Genomic DNA, 23,395 nt, shown 5'->3' on the forward strand with positions numbered 1-23,395 from the left:
CTATATGATTTGTGTGAATTGCTTGTTCTCTATTACAAAGCACAGAAAAAACTAAATATACGTGTTGGATACTGCACTTACTGTTGTTGCAAGTAAATACTGTCCTGTCATTCCCAAACATTCTTCAGTTATTATTGTTTCAAACGTTTATTTTAGCCTTTTCACTGTTTGCCATATGACGGATCTCAAAAGTAAACATCAACGTTAATCCTATATCACTGCTAAAATGCTACACCATGATTCTAAACCTCCCAAGCACAGTGAACTTGTTTGATTTTGAGAAAGCACCTCTATTTTGAAGACATCATTATTTGTGAACATAAAATGAAATGTGAGTACTTTCTTTTCTTTTTTCTTCACGAGTCAATTCACTTGTTTGATGTTGAACATCATAATAGTCTGCATTTTATAGATGCTGTACAGAAATGATTGGCAAGTGAATGTTAATGTTAGTGCTGCTGACACTTACTTAAATCTCCCATAAGGGACTAGCAATCACTTCTGAAATTATACCATGGGAACAGTGTCATTATATTTCCTGCTAGACAGACATGGAAATCCTTTGGGTAGTCTTAATAAGAACTTGATAGACTCATAAGAACAGAGGGTACTGCTAGGAGTGCACCTGCATGGGCTCAAGGTGAAAGGGATAGCTAATAGTATATATTTAATTCACAGTCCTCAACCGAGGTCTAAAAGCAGGCCAAAATCCAAAACCAGGTAGCTAAACCTAGGAGAAATAAAACACCAAAACAGGAGACAGAAATCAAGGAACAACCTGGAGGTAAAAACATGAAAAGGGCTGAACTGATCAGGAGAAGGAAGCAAGTCAAGGAGCAGAATACTAGAAACAGGGAAAAAAATAGGTAAATTGAGGACCTGAGCTCAGAGCAGAAGTAAACAATACTAACCACTCAGAGAACTGAGAGCACAGTTTATATAAGGCTGGGGAGGAGAGGGGTGGAGCCCTAGGTACACTCATCATTCTGTGATGGGCTACAACTCTGTGTGGTCTGCACCTCTGCTGCAAAGCCAGACCAGCACCCAGTACTTAAGGCGCCCTCTGGTGGAGAGATGATAGAACAGGCACATCCACAGAGTCGTCAGCTTTGGCGTTTGCAATGTTCTGCTGTTGTTCACTCAGATTCATCTGTCTTTCTGCCTTTGAAAAAGATTTATAATAATAATAGCTTACACTTATATAGTGCTTTTCTGGACACTCCACTCAACGGGCTTTACAAATAATGGGGACTCCCCTCCACCACCACCAGTGTGCAGCCCCACCTGGATGATGAGACAGCAGCCATAGTAATAATAATAATAATTGCTTACACTTATATAGCGCTTTTCTGGACACTCCACTCAAAGCGCTTTACAGGTAATGGGGACTCCCCTCCACCACCACCAATGTGCAGCATCCACCTGGATGATGCGACGGCAGCCATAGTGCGCCAGAACGCTCACCACACATCAGCTATCAGTGGGGAGGAGAGCAGAGTAATGTAGCCAATTCATAGAGGGGGATTATTAGGAGGCCATGATTAGTAAGGGCCCTACTCTTTTCGAGAAGCGCCCTGGGATTTTTTTTAATGACCACAGAGAGTCAGGACCTCGGTTTTACGTCTCATCCGAAGGACGGCGCCTGTTTACAGTATAGTGTCCCCGTCACTATACTGGGGCATTAGGACCCACATGGACCGCAGGGTGAGCGCCCCCCACTGGCCCCACTAACACCTCTTCCAGCAGCAACCTTAGTTTTTCCCAGGAGGTCTCCCATCCAGGTACTGACCAGGCTCACACCTGCTTAGCTTCAGTGGGTTGCCAGTTGTGAGTTGCAGGGTGATATGGCTGCTGGCTTATCACCCTGCAACTGCGCCAGTGTGCCAATAGTGCGCCAGTATACTCCCCACACATCGGCTATCAGTGGGGAGGAGAGCAGAGATATGAAGCCAGTTCATATATGGGGATTATTAGGAGGCCCAGGTTGTTAAAGGCCAATGGGGAATTTGGCCAGGATGCAAAAGTACAGAAAAAGTACATACCATAAACCAAAAAATACAAAATGGTACAACCCAGCTGTGGGAAACAAATAAAAGGAAAATGCCTGATCAAAACAGGAAGCTATATGAAATAAGAAGGATTCCTGAGTGGCAAAACAGCTCCTAAAAGAAAGAAGAGCCTAAGACACTTTTGGTGTTAGTACTGTTGATAGGAAACATTTAGCACTATATCAATGTATTAAATTCTGATCTTTAGTCAAAGCTGTAGGTTCAGCAAAGTCCAGCCAGAGTGACAGAGAGTGGGGTGGAAAGAGAGGTATTTTGTTTTTTATGTCTCATTCTCAAAGCAGCTGCAGTGAGTGCTAACTGATTTTACGTTTCACTGCTCTAGGACAGTATAATAGTGGCAACACTTTTCCTAGTGACAAATAAGTAACAGAAAATGTACTGTACTTTTTTTCAATTAACCACAACTGCAGAAAATTTCCATCAATATCTAAGCCAGTGACAGCAATAAGTATTATTTTGATGTGCAAAGTCTTTTGTAAACCTGTTACAATTTACATGACAGCGCAGTATCACAATAAAACAAAAAATAAAACTTCTATATAAAGCACAGAAATAAAAATTAGCCTGGGCTTGAAAAAATCACAAATGTAAAATATTAAAACTTGAAATGTTACCAGTGTAACTATGTAAAACTTTTCCTTGCACAGAGAGGGAAAAAGTATTCCCTGACAATAACCATTTCTAATAGACAAGCTAATTACTTTGAAAGCATATTTTTCTCTGAGCAGCTGGGTGACTGTGTGGTTGCGATTGTCCTGCCTGGGCTGGAAAGGTCTAGCTTTATTAGCTCCAGCAGGGGTACCTTTCTCTAGAGTGAAGTGCTCTCCAAGGAAATTAAAATTTCTTCTTAGTGCTTGCTGTACTGCCAAGCATCATGCTACTTTATCACAGCCTTAGTACATCACTCGTTGAAAAAAAAATCATTTATATTTAGAAGAGAAGGGAAAAATATTCAATTTGATTAATCCACCCCCCTCTGGTTTAGCATCAAGCTGCACAGGAAACATGGTGGGGCTGGACATAGTTTGAACAACAGTGTTCAATACAGGAGGCAGAAAACTTTGAATTTTAAATGAATGTGCCTTTGTGTCTTCCGCCCATGGATCTTTGGTTCCCATTAACAGAAAGAATACACCCTCCAGGAATTGAAATGTATTTTTACGTCAAGTACGTGATCCTACAAATATAACTTTTCAGCTCTTTTTGTGCAGTGTACACATTTTAAAAGTAGGATACTTTCATTCTGTAGGTATTCTCTATATAAAAACTAAACACTAAAGCTGCTCCCAGACTATTAATAATTATATGCTCTGTTCTCTTTTACTTTTGCCAAAATGATAATTATTTTCTTGTATTCCATCAGCCTTTTTTCCATATCCAGTACTGTAGGGCATAACATGTTGCTCACTTCGTTGTTCTCATATTGCCTGCAGTTATATGATGCTTTTGAAAGATTTAATCACGTTGCTCAAATACACCTGTTCATGCATAGTCCTGTCAGTAATGTTGATCGCATTTATACTGTCAAATAAAAAAAGGACAAAGTGACTTGCCCAGCAGGACTCCAACTAAGATCTGTAGCTCTACAAGAAATGAAAGCATACCATGATAAAGTTTGTCCAGACACACAGCTGTCCACAGCACGTGTGCACCTTATAATTATTGCATTACCTGGCCTCTTTATGTGAGATACAGCACACATTCAATGACATTATTTTTTAATAATCATAGTCGCTGGCATGCACAATGCTGATGGGTACTGCAGTTTTGGCCCTGTTGTACTGTAACGATCCTAACATTGTTCGGTGGATCAAGAGTCGAAAGCTGAACCAGTGCTGTGCGCATACAGGAACGGGGCTGAGCAGAAAGCAGCAGAGCAGCAGCTGGGGCAAGCATGACGGCACAAAGATTAATGTGCCATCGTGCAGCTCCTTGTAAAAATAATCCTGAGCCGCTGATCCTGCCCTCCTGTGTCTCTGGTGCTGCCCTATCGGGGGTGGAGCAGGCTGTGAGGACTTCATTGGTCTGCAATATTGCAGTCAAAGGGTCTGACATTGCCCAAAGTTCAGCACTCAAGGGAGTGGTACTGCCACGTTCAACCCACTTGTCACATATTTGACATAAGACCTGAATCACCATGTTTACTACCTCACCTGCTTTAGGTGGTGCAGGGATATTAAAGTGCTGCTCTGACTCTGCTCTCGTTATTGAATTCTGTGCCTAGATTGCTTTTCGTCTGTGCTTTGTTGGATTCTTGACTTCTGCTCTGTTTCAATCTTGTTCTAGGATCACCCATCCATGGTGTTTATCTCGGCTTGCACCCTGGCTTGCTTCACCCATGTTTCATCCATATTTCACCCTTGAAATCCTGACTGGCTGCATCACTGCCTGGTATGCTGCAGCAGTGCTTAGCTTGTTGTACACTGCTGCTTTGGGGAACCTGGTCTAATCAACTAATATTCCAGAATCAATATGAGTATCTGAACTACAAAGTACAGCCTGTCCAAATGAGCACATATGTTGGAAGAGTGACTTTTAAGCAGTTGCCATATGGGAAGGGGTATTCGTTCAGCACGTAGATTAAGTATGAAAAGCTTTTTCTTTCATTTCCGTTGAGGAGTTTTGTCTGAAATAACTATTTTTTCAGCACTGGAGCCCTGGGTTTAATTCTGGACCTGGGGTGTTGGTCTGTGTGGAGTTTGTTCTTCCTATGTTTGCGTAGATTTCCTCCAAATGCTCCGGCTTCCTAACACAGTCCAAAAACATACTGGTAGATGAACTGGTGTTGTATACTCATACTTTGGTATGAGTGTGTGCATGTCTGTGTCTGTCTCTGTGTGTCCTGTGATGGACTGGCTTCCTGTCTAGGGTGTATTCTTACACCACTGCTTGCGGGGATAGGTTCCAGCTCCCCTTGACTGTGAACTGGATAATGCAGTCAGAAAATGGATGGATGGATGTTAAAGATGCCGCTATATAAAAAACTGTGGATAATTTGCAGAACAATGACTTGCTGTAAATTGAATTTAAGAAAAAAAAGGATGACAGTTGCGTAGCTTGCTACCAGTATATCTGACGTCCTAAAAACTAGAAGAGAGCACTTTACTCAGTCAAGTCTGAGCATCAGTGATTTTTCTGTTACAAAAATGTCCTTCTCATCCAATCTATTGATTAAAATTTTGCCTTCTTTAACTTGAACTTACAGTACCATTACATATATTTTGTACATTTTAAATAAAATGTATAAAGATATATTTCATATATAGGAACAAGTAATAGGTTTATTCCTGTTGAAAAGAGAAGAAAAAAAACAACGTTTTGGTTGTGGAGCCTTCGGCCGAAACGTTGTGTTTTATTTCTTCTCTTTTCAGCATGGAATAAACCTATTACTTGTTCCTATGCAGCCTACGCATGCTGATGCAGCTCCCCACCTATAATATAGATTATAGGTAAATATATGCACAGCTTATATTAAATCCTTTATGTACATTTCAAGATAAAGATCAAAATTAGAAAAATTAATGTATTGCACAGAATTTCTTTATTTCAACTGTGTTTTGTTTCATGGTGAGAACTATTTGAGATTCTTTTTTTTCTCAAGAGGCTGTCAATTGTAACATGCTGGTCTTGTGTGCAACTGTTTTTCATTCTCTGAAAGAACTTATTTTCCTGTTATGACAACAATTACATAAAGAGTGAATCTTTCTTTGTATCTTCCTTTTTAAACTATTTTCTAATTTAGAACCACCAAATTTGGAACTGTCAGTTGTTCATTAACTGAGAAAGTCACTTATTTAAAATGTTTTTAATTATTTTTCTCTCAATACACAAATTCTGCACTTACTTCTCTCTATGTCATTTGCAATGCTGTGAAATTCACAGCTTGACAGTGCCCTAAAGGACAGCTAGCTGTGAGTGGAGGAGCAGTGGTTTCTCCAGCGCATATTCCACAGCAGATCGGCAGGACGCTGGTAAGACTCACTGCTGGGAACCACGCTGAGCAATCCCTAGACAACTCAAACAAAGCCAACACAGCTCCATCTCAGCTTCTCCAACTGCCTTCTGCCAACTGGGGAATTCCAGTCACATAACCCTTCTTACAACCCAACTCAGCAGCATCTCAAGCACAGGGCTTAGCCGGTGGTGCATACGAGCATCTTCGCCAGTCAGGAGCTCTACTTTCTGTGCCTACATTTCTGCAAACAAAGAAAGGAATGCATTTCTTTCATTCTAAATCCTTATAATGTTCTTGTGTAGTGCTACTACACAGGTGTTTCTTTGACCTAAACTGTGGCTGATCATATTAAGACTCAAACATTAGGTTGATTGTGATAACAGAAACCTCATCTCTTCCATTCATACAACACAGGTACATTTATTTTTCTTATAAAGCACTTGTTTGCACCTGACTTTATGAGCTCCTCCTTCACCTATACTGGCGTAGGAGTCCCGTCTGCCTGTTAGAACTCTTTGACATCTAATGAGTCTAACACTGCAAGATGAGACATATATCACTCTCGAAGTCTATCAAGCTTGTTTAGACCGTCCTGCTCCAAGAGGACGGTGCTCCTAACAAGATGGTGTTCAGATGAGGTGAGCTGTTCCAGGGCTGTTCTTCCACCTGAAACTGTTAATAACAGACACATGGCCCTGTACTGAAACACTCATGAAACCTCCTATGAAACCTCCTGTTTCAGGTTACCTATTTATTAGTCACCACTGTTAATATATGACATAATGGGTTAGTTTTGTAATTTGCAAAGCTGGTTCTTCCTTTCAGAGGGAAATGAAGTGAATCCCCTTCTGTATGTAAAGCATTTTGGGATCCTTCCAGGTGAAAACCAGTGTTCTTCCTTAATAAATTAATACTATACTTTTCAAATAAACATTTTTTTTTCATTTGAGAAGAGCCAGATTCTCTTTTTTCTCAATGCTACTGAAAGAATAATAATTGGTTGCATTTCATTGTGTAAATTGGTTGAATTAGGTGTGTGCTCTGTTTTACATTGTAAAATTCTTTCATTTTAAAGAGAAAAAACAGCTTATGCTTAATGATACTGATTTTATTATGAATATTGTATTATTTAAAATGTTCTTCAATGCTGCTTGATTAATATGCTTTCAGTTACCAATTAGCTGTGTGGATCTCAAGTGCAGCTATTATTATGCACTGAATGTGATACAGTTCCATTCATGAGTGCACATTTGAACAGTTTAATCGAATGTCTAGTTGTTTACAACTTCAGTTTTATAACTATGATGTTTATATTTTACATTTGTTCTCTCAGTATTATTAATAATTGCTTTTCTTACTCTACCACAGTAGGTGCTATTAACAGCACTTAAATAACATTAACAGTACATATATATGCTTCTGTTCTGCTGCTATTCTGAATGTTTCTGTGTATGGGATCTTGTTTTTTTACTATACCATACCAAGTAATACATGTAAAACATTTGGACATTTGGTGTGTGTTTTTACATTGCTTTCAAGCATTGTTTGCTTTAAAATAAAGTTAAAACTTATGCTACCTGATTTAGAGAACCTTGACATTTTATCAAAATACTTAATGATGGAATGCAAATAGCTTTAAATAGACTTATTCAGCTTTCACCAAGAGCCCTAGTGTACCTGTATGTGATGTTTCATTGCTGGTTTTCTGTATTTTTACATTGCCCTGACTGAAAAATGTAATGGAAAATATTTTTGCTTTAGTAAGTGGACACTTTCAGAAAATAATTTTACTTGTTTTGTTTGAAACATTTCAATCAACTTGAAGGAAAAGTATTATTTCCATTGGATGCAACATTGTGTTCTTCTTCTGGTTTTGGAGTGACATGACCCCTTCTCATCTTTAGACTATTTTGTAAACTATTGTTTCTCATCTTTCTCTCTGCTGTCTGAAAATTCAATAAGTAGTCTTTTTATGTCTACTAAAACTTCATAAACAAAATATGTAGCTGCTTACAATAATTCTGTGACATGACCTTCTGTGAATTTGTGTGGCCAGTTTACTCTATAATGTTGTATCAATCATTACTGTCGTACTTTTAATACAAAATAAGGTTCATTATTAATGTTTTCCCATTTGTATTGAGTCAAATATATTGACTATGCTGTCTTTGTGTTTTATGAGGAAACATACAGCTGGGTGCAGTAAGACTGCAAGCTACAATCTGAAGTGCATGTCTCACTTAACCATTATGACCACTGGAGATGCTTTCCTCTGCATGTATCCTTTTTGCTAATTGCCTTTAATGTATAAAGGAAATTAGTTGTATATGGAACAGAAAAAATAGGCCTGAGTGGGTAAAAACCAAACATGGCTATTTTGCACAGAAGTGTGCACAAGAAAAAGAAGACCCTTTGGTAGCAATAGCAGTAATATTAAGGTGAACAATAATATAAAAACAAGAGGACTCTCCAAAGCTTTAGAATGAATGTTAAAAGGACCAGGAAAGTAGCATTTTTCCTTCTCATCATATGGGTTCAGAGCATCCTCACAATAAAAGACATTTAATTAGATTATTTATAAGTTGGCATGGAGAGGCTCTAGTTCTGTATACTAAGCACCCTCTTTCCTGTATAGTAATGAGATATTGTGGAGATTTGGGAGGGCCTGGGCTCGCCACAGGGACCCAAGTCTTATTCAAATGCTAATGATTCTTCAGTGCTGAAAGGTGCTTAACAGGATGGAGAGTGCTGACCTCTTGTTAGTGTGCACATGATGGTAACAGTTTTAGTTTTACTGCCAGGAAAATGATAGATGAGTGATTCTAAAGGCAGATGCAATACACTTTTAATTAGGTAATAGGGGAGGGTTCGAAGAGGATGTTAAATAGAAGCCAGTAGAAATAGCAAGACAAGAAGCAAACAGACGAGTGACTGTTGATGTCCGTACACTGCCCTGGCACTGACCCGTATGAAGCTGAACTGGTTTCCCAACACTGTGAAAACATCCACTAGGAGACTCACTATATTCACTATAAGACAGTAAAGAATTTTAAATTTGCCCTTATACTGAAACAACCCAATGCATAAATGAATCCTAACATATTAACATCTCTTCTGAGAGAATATTTTTGTTTAATGACCTTGCATTTTACAACTATAATATTTAATATAAAATATATAAAATGTTCTTTGTCACTGCCATCATTCAATAACTAATCAATACTACTTAGGAGTTTAGAGAAGCCTCTGATAACTACATTGCCTATAGAAAGTCTACACGCCCCTTGGACTTTTTCACATTTTATTGTGTTTTATTTATTTCACAATAAAATGTGAAAAAGTCCAAGGGGGGTGTAGACTTTCTGTAGTTTTTATATAATGATTAGTTTAAAAGACAGCAACTAAATATGTTATAAGTGGACAGTAAGGTCCCTTGTTTATATCTTTATGTAAACTATTTTTTCCCCAGTCAATAAAATAAATAAATCTGTGCTTCACCAATTCTACACATGCACCACAATGTTAGACTAATACAATACTGATTTTCACATCAAGTACAAATTCTGGTCCACAGACTTGTGTCCATTTTAAAAGCTTAAGATCTCATTTTTGTTACTGCTCTGCATGCAGACCAGTGGACAAGTTGTTGGAACGTTTGATTACAGGCCATTGTTGGTGAGCATTTTTTGTCAGAATATGATTAAATAATTGAGCTCTAATCAAAACTATTCAAGCGACAGCGACATTTTGCAGAAGACACAGATTACAATGAATCACTTTCCCCTTACAGCTTAAATATTTCAAACCATTGACAATGTGATGAATCTCATGCCGATGCAGATGGATGTGTTGCTCAAGTGCATCTTTAAATTCCTTGGGAGAGGATGGTTATTATTTTGCTTTAGAATAGAGACCAGTAAGTTTCCCTTATAGTTTTTAAATTCCCTCTTTACGAAAAAATGCTAGATAGCAGTACATACTGTAGCAATTAATTTATGTTTAATAACAACCACTGACCAACACAGACATACTGTACATGCACAGAACTAAAAACACAGTAGACCCAAACAGGTTTTGTTTTTATTTGTTCATGATTTGGGAGAAATACGCCTAAAGCCAAACTTTAAAACAAAGTCCGCAAGAAAAAAAATGTAAATGCATTTTGCTGGAAACATCTTATAATAAAATTAATCATAGTAAAAATGTAATTATTCTTACTTATTTCATATATCTGGATCACCGTTTCAATATGAAAATGCTTAGAAGAAAGTTTTTTGTGATCAGCTGCATTTGCTCTTGCAAGTGAAAATGAATGAGTCTTCTCTACTCTTTCTAAACTGTTGATACTCTTCCATCTCCTCTCCCCACACCCTGCTTCACTCACAGTCCAGAGACTGTTCTTTACCTATCATTCCCTTAATGAAGGTAATCTCTGATTGTGCTTTTCTTCACTTCCTACCTTTCTTTCTGTAGTCAGGCTTTATTAGTGACAAACTGCCGCAGTGAGGAGTCGTAGGGCTGCCTGCCCCTCTCGAGCATCCTGAGGGAGTTTCGTAGACATGCCTCAGAGCATGAGTTCATTACTTCCTCCCTAGACAAACAGAGCCTAATGGAACATGGATGTGTGGGAATAAAAGTGAAAATCACAGCAACTATATGTGGAGGCTCAGCCTTTCGGGTTTTGCAGGAAGCTCTTGTAAGGAATTCGTGTAAGAAAGTGGAAGATGCAGAATGGGATTTTTTTTTCTTCTAAACTCTGGACTCGTTTTGATATTTCCTTAGTGGTGTTTAGATTTCTGTGATGTGGCATAAAGCACATTAGCTGTGGCTTTTTGAAGTTCATTCTGGTAAAATGAATGTCAAAGCCAAATTTAGATTCTAGCAGAACGATAGGTAACCTTTTCTCCAAGATGCACACTGCTCTGCCGGCTGGTGTTTATGTCTAGTCAGAGCTACACTTCTAGGTTTGTGCTTTACAAGGCAGCCTTTTAGATGGAGAGCACCATTTTCCAAGGGGCTCATTAACTCTAAGCACAGCAGGGATCCTGCTAAAGGTACATGCAAGAGATTCACTCAATTTTCAGAACATATTCCTCTTGGAGATGCAATAAAAAAATTGATACTTAATAGATACCATACATAACCATGTGGGTATGTATCACAAATATGTGTAATGCCATGTGTGAAATGTGGACTCTGTACTATATTGAGTATTGCATCCCAAGGAATGGCAAAACCAATAAATTCAGAAAATTCATAATTGAAACAATACCCCCTGTTCCCATTGTGTGATTAGTTTCTCTGCTGTTTTTTAATGTCTTCTGGCCAAAGAATCTCCAGGTTCATCCTACATGCTTCTCCTCCAAGCCTGAAATCCAAAATCATTTTGCAAATCACTAAAGTTTTTAAACAAAAGCTTATAATTCTCAAATACTGCAAAATCAAACAAGTAGCTCACAGGTTAAACATGCAGAAATTGCTAAGCCCCAAGATGATTGGCAGCTTGTTCCAAATTTACCATTAGAACTGCATGCATTTTTTTTTAACTTAGAAACCCTGGGTTCACAAATAAGTACCTCCAAAAGGTTATTTTGTGTTACATAAATAGGAAGAAAAGAACAACCACCTAAAAGTCAGAGGGATTTCAAATTTAATGCTTTTCCTAAAGTTCATCTGTTCTGAGAAAACTAAATCTGAATTATGTTTTGATTTATGTCACTTTATGATTAACTGTTAAAGTATTTGAGAAAACAACAAGGGTTGTTTAAAATATAAAGAAATGGAAAAATCAGAAATTGTTCTCAACCCTTTCACTTTTGTTTTATGAATGTGTGGTAATTTACCTCCTGTGATGGAGGTAGACTAATGTGTTTACTTCAATAAAAAAACATCTAATGTCAGAACAATAGAACTGTGAGGTCTTTTCTGGTTTTAATTTTGTCTCCTTTGTAGAACAACTTTTAATAAGCTGCTTTATTATTGCAATACTTGTACATTTAAGTTCCCATGTGAAATATTATATTAAATAATGAAACCTGGGAAATCCGTTTGTGACTCACACCCTAATATCCCGTAATTGAAGAGGTATGAGAAGAAGTAAGAGTGAAAAACCTAAGTGTGGTGGGTTTGAGCCTTAGTGATCGACCCATCAATGAATTGGCAACATGCTTACAGCGGCCCTGGCCTTTGTTCTTATTGTTTGAGCTGCCTCTGCCCTCCTAGCAGCCCTCAGACCTCTGCTTGCTTGAGCTGCAGCTGCCCTGGGACAGAGCGCCCCCAACCTGCCACTGCCCCCTGCTGGATAAGGTCAGGAAAGCAAGAGAAGGCTGGGGGAGAAACGACTGCTAGAGATAACTGCAAATCCCTTTTTTGCCATTCATTGAATGTGTGGCATTTATTAGAGTCATGAATTAAGCACATGAATTAATTATATAGTAGACTATAGATACAAATTATCAATGTAGAGCAAATATGCTCTCAGTGTTTTGTACAGTATGTCAATAGATAGTGTTTCATGACTAACACTTTCAATTGAATTTTATTTTTTTAAAGTGCACTTCACAACAAGTTGTTATAGATTGCTTTCACAGTTATTTACACAGACTATGGAGACAGGGTTGTACAATAAGTCAAAAGGAAATTAGTGCAATTGGATATAAAGCAGTTTAGTATATCAAAGAGAAACAAATCATAATTTTGAAATACTCAGCACCTGAGTTATTTTTCAACATTCAAAAGCAAATTGCTTTCTCATACTTTTACACAATATGAGGGTACAATTAAAAAGACAGTTATAGGATTTACAGTTAAAGTTTTAATGTTACAATTGCACAATGCAGTAGTAAGAAGTAATTTACAATCATGTACAGATTTCCTCTCAACTTTATCAAAAAAGATATTGTGGCTCTAAAATCCACCAGAGAAGAGAAGCCAAACACATTCTAGTGCTTTAAATATCAATCAAAATATCTCTGCAAAAGGACCTGATTCAGTCATTCAAGATCTTTAAAGGCAAAGTCAACCCCATGGAATTCTTCATAATCAACAGGCACACAGGGACCAGAGCACAAATGCAAACTGCTGTGAAATGCGTTTAGATTACAGAACGGATAGTATGTCGCACACAAGGATGTTCTGGCTAGCTAGCCAGTCATGTTGTTGAAGCTGATACTCAAGCTCCTTTCAGCAAGAGAATGGATGAGATCAAATCTGCTGACAGACTTGCTCAGGACCAGGGTACAGGACCTTGTATTGGGAACTGAAAGAGCACAAACGATATGTAAGTCTGTACAGAGTTTTCTGATGTAGCCAGGAGCAAAACACAAGGGTACCAACTGATCAGGTGACTGGGGGCAGCATGTCAGTCCCCCATAGGTTTCTATGGACAAGGCTTCTGTCCTCTTACAATAGTTCACCGCAGAACAACATAACTCTTGGTCTTTCCAGAGTTCAATGTAAAAATATGAATTGTGTTTAGTTTTATCTCTACAGCTCAATTAACCACTTTAAGCTTGTTTTTAGAGAATGAGATAATGAAAGAAAAAAAAACATTTGCAAGAATGGTTTTATAATGATCCAAGACAATTTTGGTCTATCAGACAGTTGGACAATTTCTTGAAGCAAAAAACACATTACCATTTAACAGGTCTAGTCACTAATCCTCTCATTAATGTTGAAGTTCAGTGGCAACAAAATGATCGATTGTACAGTAAGTGTCAGAGTGAAGGAAATGGGACTATGGCAGGGGCTTGGGGGTTATGTTTAGTTCAGTTCTGCACATAATAGTGCATTTGTTGGACATATTGGGTTTTTTTTCTATTTTGCATCTGTTTCTCTCTTCTTTTAAGGACTTTCTACCACCCTAGCACAAACTGTACAGCAGGCAACACTTAGTTTTTGTACTATTTATGCATTCAGTTTTTAGGATTCAAACAGTGTTTTTCCCATTATTTCAGTTCCATACTGTATATTAAATATGCACATTGAAAAATCCATGTAAAACTGGTCAATCCTTCTGTAATATATTCCGTGGGTAGATCATTTCTAGTGTTCACTGATCATTTTAATCAAAGAAAAAAATCCATTCTCATCAAAAGTTGTCTAGGGCTCTCTTTATTTTCCAAATAATATTTTTGTATCAAATGATTTGTTCTTGAAAAAGCTAGAGTACAAAAGATGAGTGTACTTTTCTGTGTAATTTGTCCCAAGTTAAGAACAGAAACAAATTCAGCCTTTGTAAGTCATTTCAGTAACACAAATCATGAGCATTCTTATTAGTTAATATGCAATAACTAATAATCACTAGTGTCTCTACCAGGTTTTCCTTGTTTACACACATATACATTAGATATTTATTTCAAAAATCCTTAGCATTTCATTAAAGCATGTTCAAGTAAGGACCAAGTATGGCCTGGTCCCAAATGCCACACTAAACCCTAAGCTATTCCTCCAAGTCCACTCTTCTGTGTCGTAGCGCAAGTGTGTGAGCATTTGAGAGTCTACTGCTATAAACAGGGCAATGGGAAATTCTCACATGACATTACTCGCTGGTTACACAGCTCACAGTCAAAATGCTTTCTGTTGTTGATGCTTCATTTCGAGTGGCTAACTACACATCTGCAAAGATTTTTTTAATAAGTTTTCTTTCTCCACTCACCGTTTAATGGAATTGAATTTCATTTCATCTGCCCCTACGCAAAAGTAGTGACATAATATGTTCATTCATGTTGAGCAGTCTTGACTCAAAATGGGCGAAGTAAACTAAGGAAAACTTCACAATACCGCTGTTTACTCAAAGCTTTGTACTACTAAATACATTTCATCTTGTCTGTCCTTGTAAAAAAATGACAATATGAGGAACATAACGTGTTCATTCATGTTTAACAGGAATGATTCAAAGTAAACTAAATAAGACAATCTTGGCAATACTTCGAAGCAGTTTACAACATACACAGCAAGTAAACAAATATTAACCAGTCAAAATGTGGTGAAGAAATAAAACCTGTCAACAATTCATACCTAGAATACATGCAGTATAAATGTAAAGTAGCCTAGTGAAATTTTGTTCTAAAGTTCACTTAGGGCCCAAACAATGTATAAGTAGTGAGGGAATGCTAACTCGAACCCTAGCTGGGGTTTCAAATTGGCAATTAAGTCAACTATCCATAAGTGCTCCAGTCATTGGATTTGAAAATGTTACTCAAACCAAAAAATTAGACTAAATGATCAGAAAAATGGAAAAACCTTGCCACTGGTGCTACTACTATACCCAATTTAAGTTTTATCCAATATTTTGTCTAATAAGTAAAAAAAAGCAATACCAATCTGAGCTCTGATGGACTGTGTGGTCTGTTTTCACAATGCTTTCATAAGGTCTAAAACAGTAATTAATAGCGCCTTGGGTATAACTGAAAATCGCTTGAAGATATTAGAGAACAGAGCCGGAGTTGTAAATTAAACATGTAAAAATCAAATCCAACAGGTCTAATAGTGCCCATGGGTGTGTTAGGGTGAAATAAATTGCTTAATGGTGATTATCATTCCTGGTCCAAGACAATCACAGGCCTGCAAGTATTGTTTAACAAGCAGTCAAATATATGCCTTTGCAACAGTTTGCCATAGAGTGCTTAGATAATGCTATTGAATATAATTTTTAAAAAAAGTTATATTTTTTAATATAAATGCTTATTCTTATAATACAACAACAATTAGAAAAAACTGTTGTAAGTTCTTTAATGACTAAAGATGAAAACATGCATTAAAGATTAATTGTATTTGTATGAATTTTGGCTTTCACTGTTGTGTGAATACAACAAAGTGTTGAGTGGCTGTGGTCGACTAAATTCTATCTGAGAGGCGCCAGATATATGTGCGTTGTAATGAAAAATTGGTTTAGTCCTAGTTTATACAGGTAGATATGCCAATGTTGAGAAGTCGGCACAGGCACAGAAGGATACTTATGTTAAAGATGAAAGTCCAAGCTTGTAAAATAAATTAGGGAAAAGAAAACATACCTTATTTAAATGGAAAAGTATAATGTACTGTATACAGATAATTACCTTAATCTAGAAAACTGGACATATTTACTCAAAACAGCATTTTCTTATTACTAGACCTTTTGCCTTGGGCTTTTAATGTGAGGACTCCAACTTCAATCATGATATCCAAGCTGTGATTGCTACCACATTTGAGCCCAGAGTGCTCTCTGATCTCTGCTAAATAATAGGGTCCCTAAGGGGATAAAGAAAAAACTCCAATGTCCTTCCAATTGAAGAACTTAAAGTACTTACAAAAAATGTTACTGTGCTCCTATTATACAGAAAAAATAGCATTCCAGAGGTAATTTCAACTTTAATTGAAATATGAGATCATAAAACATGTCATTTTCTAAAACATGGTTGTGGTCCGCTCTGATCTTGTTTACCGAGTACAAGATGACATCGTCCATATAAGAGCTATTGGTTGTTATCATGTTTCTCCTAGGTAATTACAAATGAAATTAAAAAAGTAGACAAACACAGTACAAACAAGGCTGTAAATTGATTAATTTATTTTTCACTAATTTTTACTTTAAGAACATGTATAAAAATAGAGTTAAGATCATACTTTAGCTTGAAGAAGAATCAGCCCTGTGGAAACAAAAACACTGTGCACTGCATGAAGTAAAACAGTCTTGTGGCATAATGTTAAGAGCTGTTCCTCTCGTAAACCAGGTTAATTCTGTCAAGAAGCGTTTTTGCAGGACCCTATGCAGACAGCACAATCCAGAGAGGAGTGAGGAAAACACAGGGAAAAAGCATGCAAAGGGGCTGGAAGGAAAACGGGGGGCGTGTCCAAGGTGCACTGGTGTTCAGGGGGGGTGTCCGAGGCAAACAAGTCCAGGGGAGTCTGAGGCAAATCCAAGAATGATCCAATGTCCAAGACCGGGTAATCCATCCTGACAAACAAACAGAGTTAAAAGCCGGAGCGGGATCCGGCAAAGGGTCCAGACGCTCCCAGTTCCAGTCCCAGACGGTTAGAACACCGTTGTGAAGCCGATGCCGTCGAGTCACTCCTGGATTCGCGGGTAGGTGGGCTTCCATCTTCCAAAGTTGAGCCCAGATTGGCAGGAACGTCTGGCTTTTATAGGACTGGGGGCAGGAGATAAGTACAAAACTAGGAAGGGCTGGAGAGTCCTCAAGAGGAGGGGTTTACAAGCGTGACAAATACGGTTTTCAGCACATGCAACGCACTCAAGACAACCTCTTGTGTGTGAGTGATTTGTTTTTCTGTTTGACAGTGACCCTAGGTACACTCCTAGACTCAATCCAAATCAATTTAATTGTAATGAAGGGTAATAGGTACTTTCAAAATATTTCAGACAAAAAAATAATATATAATTAAACATATACAATTATATAATAACTAATTCCCTGCATTCAACCTCTTTCAAGAGGCAAAACCTTAACATCACAATTTATGATAAGTACATTACATCCAAATAAAAAACATGCTATCCTGTATTCATATCTATTAAAGGGTTACCGAGTACTTTACCTTGTATGAATTATGTTTTAAAATTTTCCAGAATCCATTACATCTCCTTGTAATCCACATCTCAGGTGGAGCAGTGCAATTAGGGCAAATTAAGGCCTGAGTCAAGCAAACATGGAAAGGAAGTTTTCCCAAGAAATCAGAGTTAACACCCCTACAGTCATGGGATCTTTGATGACCAAGTAGTTGGAGCCTTGGTTTAATGTCACATCAGAAGGACGGCGCCTCCTATAGGTGGTGGCCAAACATGGAAAGAGAACTGTAAAAGAGCAATAGTCTCTCGGAGGCGACATTCTTGGTTTAAAGTGCTGAGGGGTGGCTGAAGGGCAATGCAGAGAGACAGTAAGTGCAGGCATTTGCAGCAGAGGGATCGGATGCAGCTGGTTTCATTTAGGTTTCTATTCACAGGAAAACATCAGAGGAGTAGGCATCTCGGCAACAAGGAAAGGTTTATTCCAGACGTTGTGTTTCTTTTCTTCTCTTTTCCCTACTTGAATCTCTTGTTTAGGCCAGGTTTCAGTAACAGAAGTCAGCAATTAACTTAATACTGTTGGTTTCATGCTAGCCATTCAACTTAGTATTTACTAAACATGTAGAGTTATATAGTGACTATAACTATTAAAACTCAAAATAAAGTTCTTGAAACCAGGAAATTAAATACAAGTTGAAAAATATGCACACAACTTACTTATTGTATGTGCTTCTGTTACCCCTGACAAGAAAGGATGTCCTGAAGACAAAAAGCTGCTGATAAAGTTAAACAAGTTTCTTTTGAAGAGATTAATAAATGTTTCATTTAAGTTCACCTGAATTTCTTTCTGCATATGTTCGGTGCCTTGCAAAAGTTTAAAGTTTCCATATGAGTGATTAGGCCCTTCCTATGGTCTCCCATTTTGTGAAATCACACAAAGACACATATACATTTTTAAATCTAATACAAGCTAAAATTTTGGTGGAAGCTCCTTTCTTAATTAAAGCCTTATTGGGTTCTCACACCACCTCAACGTAGTTTTTTTCCCCATTCTTTTTGACAGATTTTCTCAAGCTCTCAAGTTGCTCAGGGATTCGTTTTGGATTATAGTTTTCAAGTTTTTCCCACAGATTCAAGTCACTTTGATTTTGAATGGGACAATCAATTTCTTATTATTAAACCACCCCAGCATAGCTTTGGCCTTGTACTTTGGGTCAGTGTCCAATTGAAAGGTCTCCGTTTTAGGAGTGAAGAAGGTTTGCCTCTAAGATTTCCCTTACTTTGCTCAATCTATGTTCCCATCATGACAAACCTCTCAGTCCTTACTTATGATTTATTACTTTATTGCTGATGCTTCATCAGTAATAGGTCGTGTAAATTCAGCAGTCTTTGTGATACAATGTATAAAGGTGCAATGTGCCTGCTGTATGGTTGTTTGTTCATAGATACGAAGACCGAACCCTATACTAGATAAAGAAGCACTTTATATGCTCCTTCACTCCTGCTGTTGGTCATTTTCATTTGCTCATTTATACTAGAACACATTGACCAGAACAAAGCTTCGACAAACGCTTTTCTAATCCAACTCAAAAGTAATTCTTATACGGAATTTTCCAGAATAGTAAATAGTAACAGGAGTAGAAACATCAGAGAATCATTCTGAATATACAGAATAGCAAATATACAGTAGCAGAAACACACAAAGAAATAGAAGAGCAAGAAAATTATGACAAAACCTACTCATTTAAGATTGTCTCTTAATTATACGTGTTATACATGGACAAATACATTCTCTGCCATTTCTCTCAATCTTTATAGTAACTGTTTCCGTAGCAACCTCAGAATCCCAGCAACAAACCCTAGCCATTGTGATGTCACGTGACTCTTTACTCTGCCCGGCTCCAGTTCATGCATGAGGAGGAGCACTTTGAATTACATATTGCCTTATAGAAATGTCCATAGTAGTCTTAGTGACAAACTCTATAGGTATTATATAGCAATAGAGTATTTTAATAACTACATGGACATAATTGAGGTCTTGCTAAGTTTTGTGTCATCACAGTCATCACCAGACTAGTTGCCTAGGCTTTAGTTAGGTATAAACAGCAAGCAAAACAAGTTACACCCTTTTCCCATTCCTTCACAAGCACCATCAGCAAATAACTACAAATCCTTTAATACGAAACGTAGAACGTTTTCACATTTAAAGGAAATATCATTTTTTGTCTGTTTCACTAAAGATCCTACACCTGTGTTTTATATACCACACACACACACGTCCGTTTTAATAGCACGTATCTGAGCTTTTAAACTTTAAATGTCCTGCATTGTTGTGTTAAATGTTTGATTCATTTCCATTTCTCTGTCCTCAGGAACCAGATTCCCAGGTGACGTCCAGAATGGGCGAGGGAGACGTCTGCCGAGATCAGAACCGACCTCCAGTCCGGAATCCTCTGGATAGCACAGCCATGGGCAAAGCTCCGAGGAACAGGAAGGGCTCCACTGGGACACTGAGGAGGCTCAGGAGTGAAGTGAAGAGTCAGTGCTGGATCGCCGAGGAGAGACTGAGCAGGGTTTAAATACTCTCAGAGTGTTTGTAGTAGTGACCGATCTGATGACAGCCAGGGGCTCTCTAGAAGCTGCCTCCACGGCACTCGGACCAGAGCAGAGGCATGGCCACCGGCCTCTGCAGCAGTGACACAGCCCACTGTGGATAGCGTATAGTGGGGCAAGGCATAACACCCAGACACAAATAATAGTCCAGAATTGTCGTTTGCTCATTTACTAAGCAAAATTATTATTGGCCATTAAGTTGTACAATTAACTGTTTCCCTTCTATATTGTTTGAACATTCATTATTTCTAGAAAGTAGTAGATAAGATTAGTAGTTTAAGTTCAAGTACTAATTCAAGATACTGCTTCTGAATACATTTTTTGCATCTCTACACACTCTTCAATGGCTCAAATAAAAAGAATACACTGTCTCAGCGACAGGAGGCGGGTGACGAGATCGAAGAGCATGGAATCTCCAAGGAGCAGGGAGCCCCCTAATAAAAACAGATCGTAGGGTCTTTATGATCCTCGGCTGATTAATTGACTTGGACTGCACCCAACCCAGTATTGGATAAAGCAGTAAGAAAATGGATGGATGGATTTATGTTTGTTGAGGTTCAGAAGAAGAATTTGAAGGCTTCTTCAATCAATGAAAACTGAAGTCTGTTTCTAAGAAAAGTAGAAACCACCAGAACCTAGACTAGACAAAGACAATGAAGTGGAAGAGAGGATTAAAATCTCTCAGGGTACCAAGGCAGATGCTGAAATAATAGATAATCTTGAGAACACTGCTGCACCACAAGCATATACAGAGGAAGAAAACAATTCTGAGTAACCCACAGTCTCTTAAACTAATGCTGCACAGTGTTTGGAGACTTTCCTGAAGTTTGACATGGCAGTATTTATATTCTGCTCGAGAATACCTGAGAAGCGACGATTTCCTGAAGAAAATGAATGAAGTCAACAAATTTCATTAAAAGAGAACATCTCTGCGCCTAGGACACTAGGTTGCATAATTCAGGATGCCCTGCTCCAGTTTCTGTGGTGGAGAGACAGCACAGGCTCTGTCTACGATGCTCATGACAGTGAAGGGATTTTAAGGTAGGTTCAGTTACCCACTGAGATAGACAGTAACACTGCAATGTAAACAAGCTAAAAAACTAGATCAGAAGCAAAGACGAAAACCAGGCTATGGTCAAAACCATAAGAAAAACAAGGCCGAACTCTGGAGCAAGTAAAGAGCAAAACATGAGTCAAAATCCAGAGGTACAGTAACAAGACAAGCAGGCTTATGTTTGCCACACATTTTTACATATATAGGTTGACTGTTATATTGTATACATTCAAAATGTGCCCATCTACTGCAAATAAATTCCTAAAAGTAAAAACTTCTGCATGCAATGGTAGAGATAAAGTAGCCTCTTTATGCGTGTGTGAACATTAATAAATGAAATATGAACGCGTTAAAATGCGTGCTTGTAGCTAGTCATTCATCTAAGACTATAATGAATGGCGATTTGGATAACAAACCAAAACAAGCTGGTTTCGTATAATACGCTTGAAGAAAAGTTTAATTAACATCACAGATGGAATAGAAGTTGAAGAAAAACCACACTAATGAAAAACATAAAATACTAAGCTTCGATCAAAATATACACGCAGAAGTTAATTAATTTATGGGCGTGCCGCTAAACACGAGAACAATGACGTAACTGCTTGCGCAATAGCGCTTGTAAGGTTTTTTCAATAGGTGGGAGGAAATGTTAGATCACCGGCGCCTGGGAAAAATCTGTTGGGGACCCGTTTTAAATTCTGAGGGGGGCGGTGATATTTCGGTTGAAACGGAGCCGTTGCAACTACCCAAGTGAATTCGCGCAACCATGCGACTAATTAGTGCTTCGTGATAGAAGGTAACGACTTGCAGACAGTAAAACAGGTGGCCTACGTCAACACTCACTTTACACCGTAGCTTGATAGTAACAAACGATTCATGCACACAACATAACCCTGAGCACATTAGACAACTGTCAAGCCAAATAATTCCACACCATTTCAGCCAACCTGCAAAATCAGTGCAGCTACTAAAGTAAAATACACCAAAACAAGCGAACGCTAATCAAACAAAATACCGGCATAATCCCAAACTAGCCACGCCAGAAAACCACCCATGAAATAATTTTAGCCTACCTTTAGTCAATAAAGTGGAGTCTTCTCTTCGTCGAGTTAAACTTCCCGAGCAGTTTTTCCTTTCATTCTCCACGAAATTTGCTGGATAGATCCATTTCGAGGGCCAACTGAATCACCTGGGCTTTCCGTCTGTGCGTCAGGCTACGTCTGTGTTCAGAAACTCTTCTTCAAAGTCGAGAATGAGCTCTCGCACGCGGGCATCGTCCCGAAAACGCTGGAGCAGCTTTGAACAAGTTTTTCCAGGGTCCGTTTTTTGCCGTTGGAGCCCGTTAGCCCAGTTTGTAGAAACTTGTGAGCAACCGCAAACTGAGCCTCTACCATATCCGTCTTCGGTTTAACTTTCCCAACATCCAGAAAGTTTTGGCTGCCCGGATCTTAGGCGCTCAAAGCCTCTAATAGTTTGCTGTTACGTTCGCTGAAACACGCAGCCATCTGTCCAACAACAGAGTCAAGAGTGCTAATAAACAGCCGTTTACACTCCTGCTCAACGTCCTCTTCGTGTTGACCAAATGTCCCCTCGATCATGTGCTCCTTCAGGGACTTCCCCACCACTCGTATTCATTTTGGAGGAGCCGCAATTTTTGTATGCATCCGTTTTCTAATGTCCATGTTTATAGTGCCAGCAATCTCGACAGCACCATTAGCTAACGGGTGGCGTTTTGGATTACAATGCGCGCTCTAATCAAGTGGGTCCACCCACCATCCAACCAGAAACGAGCCTGTCGCTTCTGGTGTGAATTCGTTAGTGTAGTTATCTGACCATTGACAAAGTATAACTATGTTTTAGGGCGCAAGTTAAGTCAGCGAAAATGTTCAAAAATCCTTCCGTCCAAAACTGAGGGGGCGGGACAGTTCATTTGGGGGGGGGCGACGCCCTCTTTTGCCCCCTGCTTCCGGCTCAAAAAAGAAGGAAAAAATAAATCACGTTGTTTTCAAAGTAAGTTTTGTCTTGGTGCAAATGTTCAATGTTGTGAAGATAATTGATAAATATCAAATGCACACCAAAGTCATATAATTTCTTTTATGAACAGTAGTAGTTCACAATGGAACAGGGATAAAAGCTCATGATAACTGGTGAACACTGAGACTTTTTTGTGATAAAACAAAAAAAAAGTATTTTGGGATTTC

At 38.4% G+C, this 23,395-nt stretch overlaps 1 long non-coding RNA gene across 1 annotated transcript; it reads left to right on the forward strand.

Moving 5' to 3' along the window:
• Positions 1–19,447: 19,447 nt before the first annotated feature.
• LOC148638915 (uncharacterized) lies at positions 19,448–20,365 on the forward strand. Its single transcript, XR_015930844.1, has 2 exons — positions 19,448–19,513; positions 19,900–20,365. It is a non-coding gene; the product is annotated as an uncharacterized LOC148638915 (long non-coding RNA).
• Positions 20,366–23,395: the final 3,030 nt, after the last annotated feature.

The sequence above is a fragment of the Lepisosteus platostomus genome, chromosome 27 (genome assembly GCF_059453375.1).
Source record: "Lepisosteus platostomus isolate fLepPlt1 chromosome 27, fLepPlt1.hap1, whole genome shotgun sequence".
NCBI classification, from domain to species: Eukaryota; Metazoa; Chordata; class Actinopteri; order Semionotiformes; family Lepisosteidae; genus Lepisosteus; species Lepisosteus platostomus.